Source organism: Macaca nemestrina, chromosome 4, assembly GCF_043159975.1.
Source record: "Macaca nemestrina isolate mMacNem1 chromosome 4, mMacNem.hap1, whole genome shotgun sequence".
NCBI classification, from domain to species: domain Eukaryota; kingdom Metazoa; phylum Chordata; class Mammalia; order Primates; family Cercopithecidae; genus Macaca; species Macaca nemestrina.
Window position 1 is genome coordinate 95194947 of NC_092128.1, and position 11115 is coordinate 95206061.

An 11115-nucleotide genomic window follows, 5' to 3' on the forward strand; every position below is an offset into this window, starting at 1 on the left:
GGTCACAAAGTTTTACCCCTAGATTTTATTCTAAGAGTTTTATAGTTCTACCCTTACATTTACTTATTTGACCCATTTGAGTTAATTTTTGTGTATGGTGTAAGGAAGGGGTACAATTTTATCATTTTATATGTAGATATTCAGTTTTTTCAGTGTCATTTCTTGAAAAGTTTGTTTTTATCATTGAGTTGTCTTGGCATTTTGTTGAAAATGAACTGTCCATAAATGTGAGATTTATTTTTGGTCTCTCAATTCTTGTCTGTTGGTCTATGTCTTTCCTTATGCCAGTACCAAAGTGTCTTGATTACTGTAGCTTTATAGCATGTTTTGAAATCAGGAATTATGAGTCCTTCTATTTTGTTCTCCTCTTTCAAGATTGTTTTGGCTATTTTGAGTCCCTTGCATTTGTGTGTGAATTTTAGGATCAGCTTGTCAATTGCTGCAAGAAGTTTCTCCAGGATTTTAAGAGGAGTTATATTTAATCTGTAGATCAGTTAGGGAATATTTCTATCTTAACAACATTAAGTCTTCTGGTCTATGAACATGAAATGCCTTTCTATTTATTTAGACCTTCTTTAATTGTTTTCTACAATGTTTTGTAGTTTTCAGGATGTAAGTTGTATACTTCTTTTATTAAGTTTATTTCTAAGTATTTTATTATTTTTGATGCTGTTGTAAAGGGGATAAATGAATCTCCTAAGCAAATTAGCAAATATTTATATTATATAATATAATTTAGATGACAGTAGGAATATGGAGCTGTTTCCTTGGGTATTAGAAATTATATTGTATTATTTAGGCAGTAGTCTACCTTGCCTTCTCCAAAGCATGTTCTTTGTTTTTTTGTAAGCATGTTTCTATTATTATTGTTATACACATAAAATGTCTAACTCAGTGGTTGAATGATTATTGCTTTCCAATAAGTAATTGCTATTTTAATATTATTATCATCATTAATATTAATTCAAAATCCTCAGATCCAAACAGCTCCAAAATCTTTTTTTTTTTTTTTTTTTTTTATAATACACATGCAGTGATCTGACCTGAAGTCTTTTAACTTTTATTTTAAGTTCAAGCACACATGTGCAGGTTTGTTACATAGTTAACATCTGTCATGGGGGTTTGTTGTACGGATTGTTTCATCACCCAGGTATTAAACATAGTACACATTAGTTATTTTTCCTGATATTTTCCCTCCTCCTACCCTCCACTCTCCCCTAGACCCCAGTGTGTGTTGTTCCCCTCTATGTGTCCATGTGTTCTCATCATTTAGCTCCCACTTATAAGTGAGAACATGTGGTATTTGGTTTTCTGCTCCTGTGTTAGTTTGCTAAAAATGATGACCTCCAGTTCCATCCATGTCCGTGCAAAGGACATGAACTCATTCTTTTTATGGCTTTATGGTATCCCATTGTGTATATGTACCATGTTTTGTTTGTCCTTTCCATCATCGATGGGCATTTATGTTGATTCCATGTCTTTGCTATTGTGAATAGTGCTGCGATGAATATATGCGTGCATGTGACTTTACAACGGAACAATTTATATTCCTTTGGGTACATACCCTGTAATGAGATTGCTGCATCGAATGGTATTTGTGTACTTAGGTCTTTTGGTAGCAAAATCTTATCTGAACTGACTGAGAAGTTGTTCATGTCTTTATTTACTGTGTAAATAACCATATGTTTTGCTCTCTAAATATTAATGTATTTATAGTGAGAAAAGATACTTGGTTCAACTTCCTGAACTAGGTTTGCCTATTTCTTGGTCTGAACTCCAAAGGATATTCTGAATAGAAATACAGTCAGGTGTCAAGTTAGACACCACAAATATTTAAATGCTAAAATAGGCAATAAGGGAAGGAGATTATACATACAGACACACACAATTGTATATAAGGAATATATTACACACACATATACATATGTATATCACACAAAACACATAAGTATCTTCCATTATTCATGAAAATAATATTTATAGAGTGTCTACTATATGCCAGGCACTATTGCCAACCCCGAGGGTATAGCAGTAAGCAAAACAGAGATGTCTGGCCAAGCAAGATGGCTCATGCCTATAATCCCAAAACTTTGGGAGGCCAAGATAGCAGGATCTCTTGAAGCCAGGAGTTCAAGACAAAACAGAGATGTTCCATTTTCATGGGACTACTATGTTAGATTACTTTGTATTGGCCACAGTAACTGACACAATGAGAAGCACACAGGATATGCTTAAATCTGATTATCATGGGAACAATATCTGCATCAGTCAGGGCTTGGTCAGAGGGGCACAGTTCCCTGAGAGTTATGGAAGAAGGGGCTTCTGTGTGAAATTGACCTGTGAGAGTTGCAGGAGAACCTGGGGAAAGATCTAGGGAAGGAGTCGCTAACCTATCCATCTGAAAAACCAAGATATCCAGCCACAGCAGAGGGGCTTAGGGGAGGGTGATAGGAGCCACTGCTTTCATGTTGCTGTTGCCTCTGAAGGTCTTCAGTCAGTCTCTAGGGTAGGCTGGGGCAGCTGTTGGCCAACAGTTGAGAAGAGAAGCTGGATAGGAAACAGAGGAGAGCAGGACCCACTGACACCGGCTGGGCATTTCTGCGTCTGTCCATCACTGCTCTGACTGTGCCAACCATCAGAGATTAATGGCCATTCCACCTGCCATCCAATCTCATGCATGTTCTTCAGTGACAAGATTTTCCCAGCATAACCGGGTCAACACAGTACAAAACACCACACCTGCCATCAAGACAACAATATGTTGTGTGGACAGACCCTAGGGTGGTCCTCGTAATTCCTGTCTCCTGATGTCAGTGTCTTTGATTAATTCCTTCCACTTGAGAGCAGGTGGGACCTGTGGCTTTCTTCTAATCAATAGAATGCAGCAAAGGTAATGGAAGTCATTCCTGTGATTATGTTGCATTATATAAGACATTCTTAGCAGATTGGGCAAGCAAGACTCTCCTGCTGGCTTAAAGAAGCAAACAACCATGTTGTGAACTGCTAGAAAGAAGGTCATAGACAGCTCTGTGATCTGTGAAGGAGCAGCATACTGAGAAACACAAATCAATCACAGAAATCACACATTCTCACTTCCAGCTTCTAAATATACTATTTCTTTTTCCATCCTAGTACAGAGTTTCATTAACATTTTGGGCCAGATAATTTTTTGAAGGGGACTTTCTTGTGCATTGTAGGAGATGTAGCATCATCCCTGGTGTCTTTCCTCTAAATGCTCACCACCCTCCCTCCATTGTGACAACCAAAGATGTCTCCAGACATTGCCAAATGTACACTAAGAGGTAAAAATGCTCTGGTTGAAAAACCACTATTCTCATATATAAGAGCTACTGCAGCACTATGTTCTTTGTAGCCAAAGGGAAATCTTAAAAAAGAGAAAGATAAGCCTTGGGCACAGTTAATTTGCACACTAGAAAATCTATTTTCGGGCCGGGCACGGTGGCTCACACCTGTAATCCCAGCACTTTGGAAGGCCAACGCGGGTTGATTACGAGCTCAGGAGTTCAAGACCAGCCTGGCCACGTTGGTGAAACCCTGTCTCTACTAAAAATACAAAAAAAAAAAAAAAAAATTAGCCGGGCACGGTGGCGGGTGCCTGTGGTCCCAGCTACTCGGGAGGCTGAGGCAAGAGAATTGCTCGAACCCAGGAGGCGGAGGTTGCAGTGAGCCGAGACCGTGCCACTGCACTCCAGCCTGGCAACAGAGCTAGACTCTGTCTCAAAAAAAAAAAAAAAAAAGAAAATCTGTTTTCTAACTCTACATCCCCAATTTCAAAGCTGGTATTTGCAGCCCTAGGTCCAGTGGGTTTTTTCACTTTGCTCACCAGTTGATAATCAACAAAGTGCTCAGGTGAACGCAGTATAGGTGGTACAAATTGTTTGGAAAAAAACTATATTTTTAACAATACATGTGGAAGAATTTGACTTAACCATTGAATAACACTGTGTAGATGTGAGCCCTGTTCAAACAGCTCCCGTTCTGTAGGAGAATGCATGAAAAGACAGACCTTGGGAGCTTCTGTACAAACAACTAAGTATACAGAGGGTCTTTCTGAAATATTTGCCTGGGATTTCAGAATATTTTCTCATCATATTTCAGCATACGCTGCTGTGTTGTATAAAGTGTTGTGACCCAGGTGATATTTTGGGATACTAATGCTGATATGAAATCCTATAAGTAGCACCAATTAGGCACAGAATTATTTTGAAACAGATGCCCTACATATAGTTCTGCTAGCAAAACCAGTCCTTTGGTAACAGAGATATTTTAAAATGAAATCAGTCAGGGTAAGAATTAATGTGTGGATACATTCATTTTTGCAACCAGTCTTTATTGAGAAATGACTGCACATCAGGCTCTCTTGTTGTTGTCAGAGACACACTAGGTAAAGGCAAAGATTTAATGGCTAGGGCTATTAACATGACAGGCTCGTTGTCTAATGGGAGCGACAAAAGAGTAAATGGATAAATAGGTGAAGTAAGTACTATGATAGGCCACGCACAAGGCACTGTAGGAGCTGATAGAGAAAGCACCTAACTCGGCATGGAAACCAGTGGCGCTTCCCATAAAAAGTGAAGGATTTGTTTGTTATCAGTCAAGTGAAGAAGCTGGAGAAGTTGTGTGCCAAACAGAAAGACTGATAGAAACCTGATTCAGGTAAGACTGAAGAAGAGATCAGGTGTATCCAAGTAGGAAGGAAATGAGGCTGGGTGGGCTGGAGGGGCCAAGAGATAATGATGATGCCTTTTATGACATTCTCAAAATGTTTAAGTGCATCCTGAAGGTGACGGGAACCACTCTGGATTTCATGCAGGGCTGTGACATGACTGAATTTGCATTCCTGGAAGAGCTGACCTCTATATGGAGGATGGACTGGGCCCAGGCAAATCCTGAGGCAGGAAGGCTCTTAGGAGAGTGAGGCTCAAGTAGCGCAGAAGGTACTCATCAAAGCAGGAATGGAGAGGAGAGAACCAAAAGTTTCAGCAAGCTCTACCTCCTCAGTGCTGGTCTGTAGAAGCAACAGAGAGGAATGAGTTCCTTTTCAGAGACCTTTATTTTTTGGGAAAAGAACGGGGTGGGTAAGTGCTTCACTGGCAGGACTCTGTGCCCCATAAAAAGAACCATTTAGATATGGACAAGCCACTGATACAGACCTTCAGAGCCTTCCTCTCTTGAAAAGAGAAGAAAGGCAGAAAGAATTAACCTACTTGAATTCTGGAGGAAGGAAATACAACTTCCTAAATGTCTTATATAATTACTTTTATTATAGAGAAAAATACATTTACTCCCCCTGTAAGAAAAGATGTTGTTTGGAACACATATTAATTAAAAAGGAATTATCATATTGTACTTTACAAAGTCAATTTGTCTACTATTGTCAAATAATGCCCTTAGTATCTCTGAGGAAAATCACCAATATAGCTATGCATGTAAACCATGTGTCTTTTTTCTCCCTTAGGCCTAGTCTGTAGACATCACTCAGTGTAGCAAATCATAAGTAATCTATTTTATACATTTGTGCTGAAGAAAAACTGCTGGATTCAATTATATTTCAAGTGGCAGAGCAATAACCCATAAACACGGAAAGTAGCAAGATGTTCAAACTAGGTACTTAAACAGTTTTGGGGCATGTATTTATTGTGGATGTCAAGGTGCTTTTCTGCTATAATAAGAAGTTTTAGGTGTATCATATTGCTGACTTGGCACCTGTTTGTAATTTTAAGCAAAGACTTATTCTTCACCCATTCCAGACCCAACAAATGCGCTAATTTTAAAATGATGGGAAGAACAGATAGAATGTGATAAACTTACTTATATAAATATAGCCCTGAAAGATTCAAGAATTTACAGTTGATTTGTCCAGAAACCACTAGACCTATACTTACCATTGCCTACATCATTTAAAATGGAATGCACTCTAGATCAAACCTGAACTGGCAGAACTGCTCCAATTGTTTCTATTTTCAAGTTATCTAGGCTGATCTAAAGTTTAAATACATTTTGAAGCTTAATTAAATGAAACGCTTAAATTATACAAGCATTTAATACTTAGTTGGAAATTGAAAAACAGATACCATGAAATCCCTAGGTAAAAAGAAAAATCCAGCAACATCTGCTAGTTCCATTTCTCTATCACATGGGATGGATGTGTTTATAAAGACTCAAATCTTTAAATAACCAAATGCCTCTGAAATGATTTTAAAAACAAAACAAAACAAAAAAAACAAGAAAACCTTTTTGCTCAGTAGTGCTGGTCGTAGGAAAGGCCTGGAGATCCTTACAGAGCTGTTCCCTGGGGATGTTTTAGAAGGCATCAGGATGAGACAGCACCCACCACAGGTGTCTGATCATCACTTCTTGAAACTTAGAAACTCTGGAAAAGGTAGGAGAGAACCTAACTCCTGGTCAAGGCTGTGCCAGAAATCAAAGAGTGCTTACAATTTTGGTATGGATTTTACAGTGATCCACTTATGGAGGTTTTTCTACCTGACATTTAGCAGTACTTTTTTATAGTGGTGAAAAGGGAAAGTGATTTAATAAGTTACGGGGCAATTCAGGACAGTGCCATACACATACTCAATACATATTGCTTTAATGAGTTAATAAACAATCAGCAAGAGCACCACTTCTTACAAAATAAAGCATGAGAAACAATTTGAAAACTGTAAGAAGCTTTGGCATCTATCTTGGCATCCTGTGGCACCACACACATCCAATTTTAGAGATGCATACACCAAGACCCAGGGAGGTTAAATAATTTGCCCAAGATCCTGCAGTTAGTAGTGAGAACTAGACATGCAACATAAAGGAGACGAAATTGTTCATTTATTTGCTCACTCCCTAGCAAATCAGCTGACTTCTTTATGTGTAATAGGACCTCCCTTTAAAAGCCTGTAATGTGAGTGAAATTAATTATCTGGCATGTCATTTATTTACTCATTTTTTCACTCATTCATTCAGATCATCCGTATCTAAATACCTTGCCTTTGCCAGGTATCAATTATATCATCATTTGGATCTTCTTCTCCTTCCAAATAAAATATACTAAACCAAATACATATGTTCATTTCTTGAGCAAGAATTAAAATTCCTATTTGAAATCATGTCATTAGCCTGTCTAGTACTATGCTCTGCCTCCAACACAATTCTCTAGCTGGGATCTTGTGGGAAAGTTGAATTTCCCCATCCCAAAGCCCACGTAGCCTATTACGCAATGCTTTGCATCACCACGGGGTCCTCAACTGAATGACTACCTCAGGCTGTCAGTTAATGCTCTGCTTCATGAGATTTGACTACCCTTCTCATGGTAGTTTACATAATGGCAAGTGTTCCCTGGTAACTGCAAAAGAATTCAGCTCTTTCAAAATAGCTCTGTCAACCCCATGAACAACTCACTGAATTCCATGGTAAGCATAATATAGAATGCTTCTATTTACCTTTATGTTATTTATGGCATATGTCCTTTAATTTTATTAATTTTTAAAAGTAATAATCTACCTTAACTTTTTAACCTGTAAGTTTTCAGCCCAGTCTAGTTTCGACCTTTCAAAAATCAGATGGGCCGAGCTTAGCACATTATCATAGATATTCTTGCTTAATTGAACAGTTTTTATTTCAAATATTACTAAATATTTTTTGTCATTGTAGCATTCCATACTACATCCTTGTGTGCTTACTATAAGCAAAAAGGTATTCTATTTCATCCTGGGTCATATGCATTATACAGATTAGCTTGCTGTGTCAAATATAATTTAACACATTCTGAAAAGAAATCTAGATCGGTCAAAATTACAATCACTACACTTTCATCTTCTATTAACCAGGAGTTCTCAAACTTAAATGTATATGAGGATCACCTGAAGGATTTGTTAAACCACAGATTGGCAGGTGGAAGCAATCCAGTATCCACTGATGGGTGAATGGATAAACAAAATGTGGTGAATATAGACAACAGAACATTCATCAGCCTTAAAAATGAAGGAAATTTGGCCAGGTGTGATGGCTCATGCCTGTAATCCCAGCACTTTGGGAGGCCAAGACGGGCGGATCACCTGAGGTCGGGAGTTCGAGACTAGCCTGACCAACATGGAGAAACCCCGTCTCTACTAAAAATACAAAATTATCTGGGCGTGGTGATGCATGCCTGTAATCCCAGCTACTCTGGAGGCTGAGGCAAGAGAAAGTGGCAGTGAGCTGAGATTGCGCCATTGCACTCCAGCCTGGGCAACAGGAGCGAAACTCCATCTGAAAAAAAAAAAAAAAAAAGAAGGAAATTCAACACATGCTAAATGGATAAACCTTGAGTACATTATATTAAGTGAAATAAGCCAACCACAAAACGATAAATGTTGCATGATTCCACTTATATGAGCTACCTTGAGCAGTCAAATTCATAGAAACAAAAAATAGAATGGTGGCTGCCAGGTACTGGGGGAAGTACAGAATGGGAAATTGCTGTTTAATAAGTACAGTTTCAGTTTTGCAAGATGAGAAGAATTCTAGAGACTGGTTGTGCAGCAATGTGAATGTACCTAACACTACAGAACTGTACACCTAGAAACAGTTAAGATTTTCACCATAAAAAAAAAAAATTAAAAGTGGCTGGGTGCCATGGCTCATGCCTGTAATCCCAACACTTTGGGAGGTTAAAGCAGGTGGGTCGCTTGGGTCCAGGAGTTTGAGAGCAACCTGGGCAACATGGTGAAACCCCATCTCTACAAAAATATACAAAAACTAGCCAGGTGTGGTGGTGCGTGCCTGTAGTCCCAGCTACTGGGGAGGCTGAGGTGTGAGAATCGCTTGAGCCTGGGAGACAGAGATTGCAGTGAGCCGAGATTGTGCCACTACACTCCAGCTTGGGTGACAGAGTGAGACCCCATCTCAAACTGAAAAAAAAAAAAGTATGTGAGGTGAATGTGAGGTGATAACTACGTTCATTAGCTTGATTTAGCCATTCCACAATGCATGTAGTATTTCAAAACAACATGTTGTACATGATAAATATTTATAATTTTTACTTGCCCATTAAAAATAAATTTTAAAGTGATTAAGATGGAAAATGTTATGTTCTGTGTATTTTACCACAATTATACGCACACACAGATTGCCAGGTCCCACACCCAGAGTTATTGATATAGTAGGTCTGCGGTAGCGCCTGAGAATTTGCATTCTGGGCCCATAGTCTGAGAACCACTGTGATACGGGTTGGCTGATACAATCTTGAATTGCAGCTCCCGTAATTCTCATGTGTTGTGAGAGGGAGCCAGTGGGAGATAATTGAATCATGGTGGCGGTTTCCCCCATGCTGTTCTCGTGGTAGTGAATACATCTCATGAGATCTGATGTTTTTATAAGGGGTTTCCCCTTTTGCTTGGCTCTCATTTTGTCTTGCCTGCTGCCATGTAAGACATGCTTTTTGCCCTCCACCATGATTGTGAGGCCTCCCCAGCCACGTGGAACTGTGAGTCCATTAAACCCCTTTTTATTTATAAATTTTTCAATCTCGGGTATATCTTTATTAGCAGTGTGAGAACAGACTAAAACACGCTGCAGTGAACAAAGTTAGTGATGACTACAGAATTTCTGTTCTAAAGGAGTTTATGAGTAACAACCTGGTTGGAAGAAAGATGAGGGGATTTGCCTTGCCAGTTAGCATAGCAAGCACAGTGTCTTCAGATTGTATGTTTATTTGCAGAAGCTTTCATGGGAGAACTGAAGAAATGATGACCAGCTGCACACACCCGCAAGTTGCTTCTTGGTGACACAGCTGTACCTTGCTAATTGCTCAAGGCACCTCATAAATCTTAAGTATAATGGAGAAAATATAAGAACTTGACATTTTTGCACTTAGCAGATATATTCTCCTTTCTTTTATTTCACAATTCTTCTTTTAAACTGGAAGAAGAGTAAGTAGGCATTGGAAAAAGAAGATAGGAAAATATGAAACATTAATCGAATGAAGAGCTAAGTATCGAATACCAACTATAAACAGAAGAGATATTTATTCTTTTGTGAAAATCAAGCATGAAGCAATGTGATAACCCCTATCAAATTAAAATTCCTAATGCTCCCTGGGGAGTGGTAGAACAGCAGTCTCATCAATGCTGCTGAGAGTGCATATTACTACAAGTGCCTTGGAAGGATTTGACCATATATGTGAAATATCCATATCCTCTCACTTAGTAATTCCTCTTATAGAGATCTATCTTAAAGAAATAAAATGTAGAATATAAGAATATTTAGATGATATAATGTATACTAGCAAAACATGGAAACACCCTAAATGTTAAGGTGGACACCAGAGAGAGGCTAGATGAATTTCAGTGTATCCGGACAACAGAATTTGCAGCTATAAAAGACATCTGTTGTTTTAGAGGAGCCCACAACCTTTTGGCAGGGAAGGTGGACCTCAGCTTCCTTTATTCTGCTTGTTTCAATCGAGAGAACTCCCTATCATCTTCTCTGACACAGAGGAGGTGTTCACAGTTCAGTGAAAGTCAGAGTCCTTTTGTAGGGACAGATGTGGATGCTTGACAAGAGAAGACCTCTTGCCTTGTGAGACTGCAAGCTGGAAAGGCAATGAAAACCTGGCTAACACTGAGGAAAGCAGAGGCCATAGATGGGGAGAAAGAAAGATTCCCATCAATATTGTTTGAGTCCCTGGATCTCATCATACCTGACTAGCGAGGCTGCCTTTGACTTCCCAGTTATATGAATCAATGAATGCCTCACTTTTTCCCTCTTAAACTCACAACTAAAACATTCTTAGCTAATACATTGTTATTAAAAACCACATTTTATATGAATGCATATGAATACACATTACGTTACTAACTCAATTTTTATATATACACATCTTAAAATGTGTATATGTAAAATTTAAGGACCATTAAAATGCTTTACGAGGTTGTAGTTTTATCGATAATCAAATATTTTTACTTTTAAAGATTATTCACTTAGGCCAGGTGCGGTGGCTCATGCCTGTAATCCCAGCACTCTGGGAGGCCGAGGTAGGTGGATCACGAGGTCAGGAGTTCGAGAACAGCCTGACCAACATGGTGAAACCCTGTCTCTACTAAAAATACAAAAATTAGC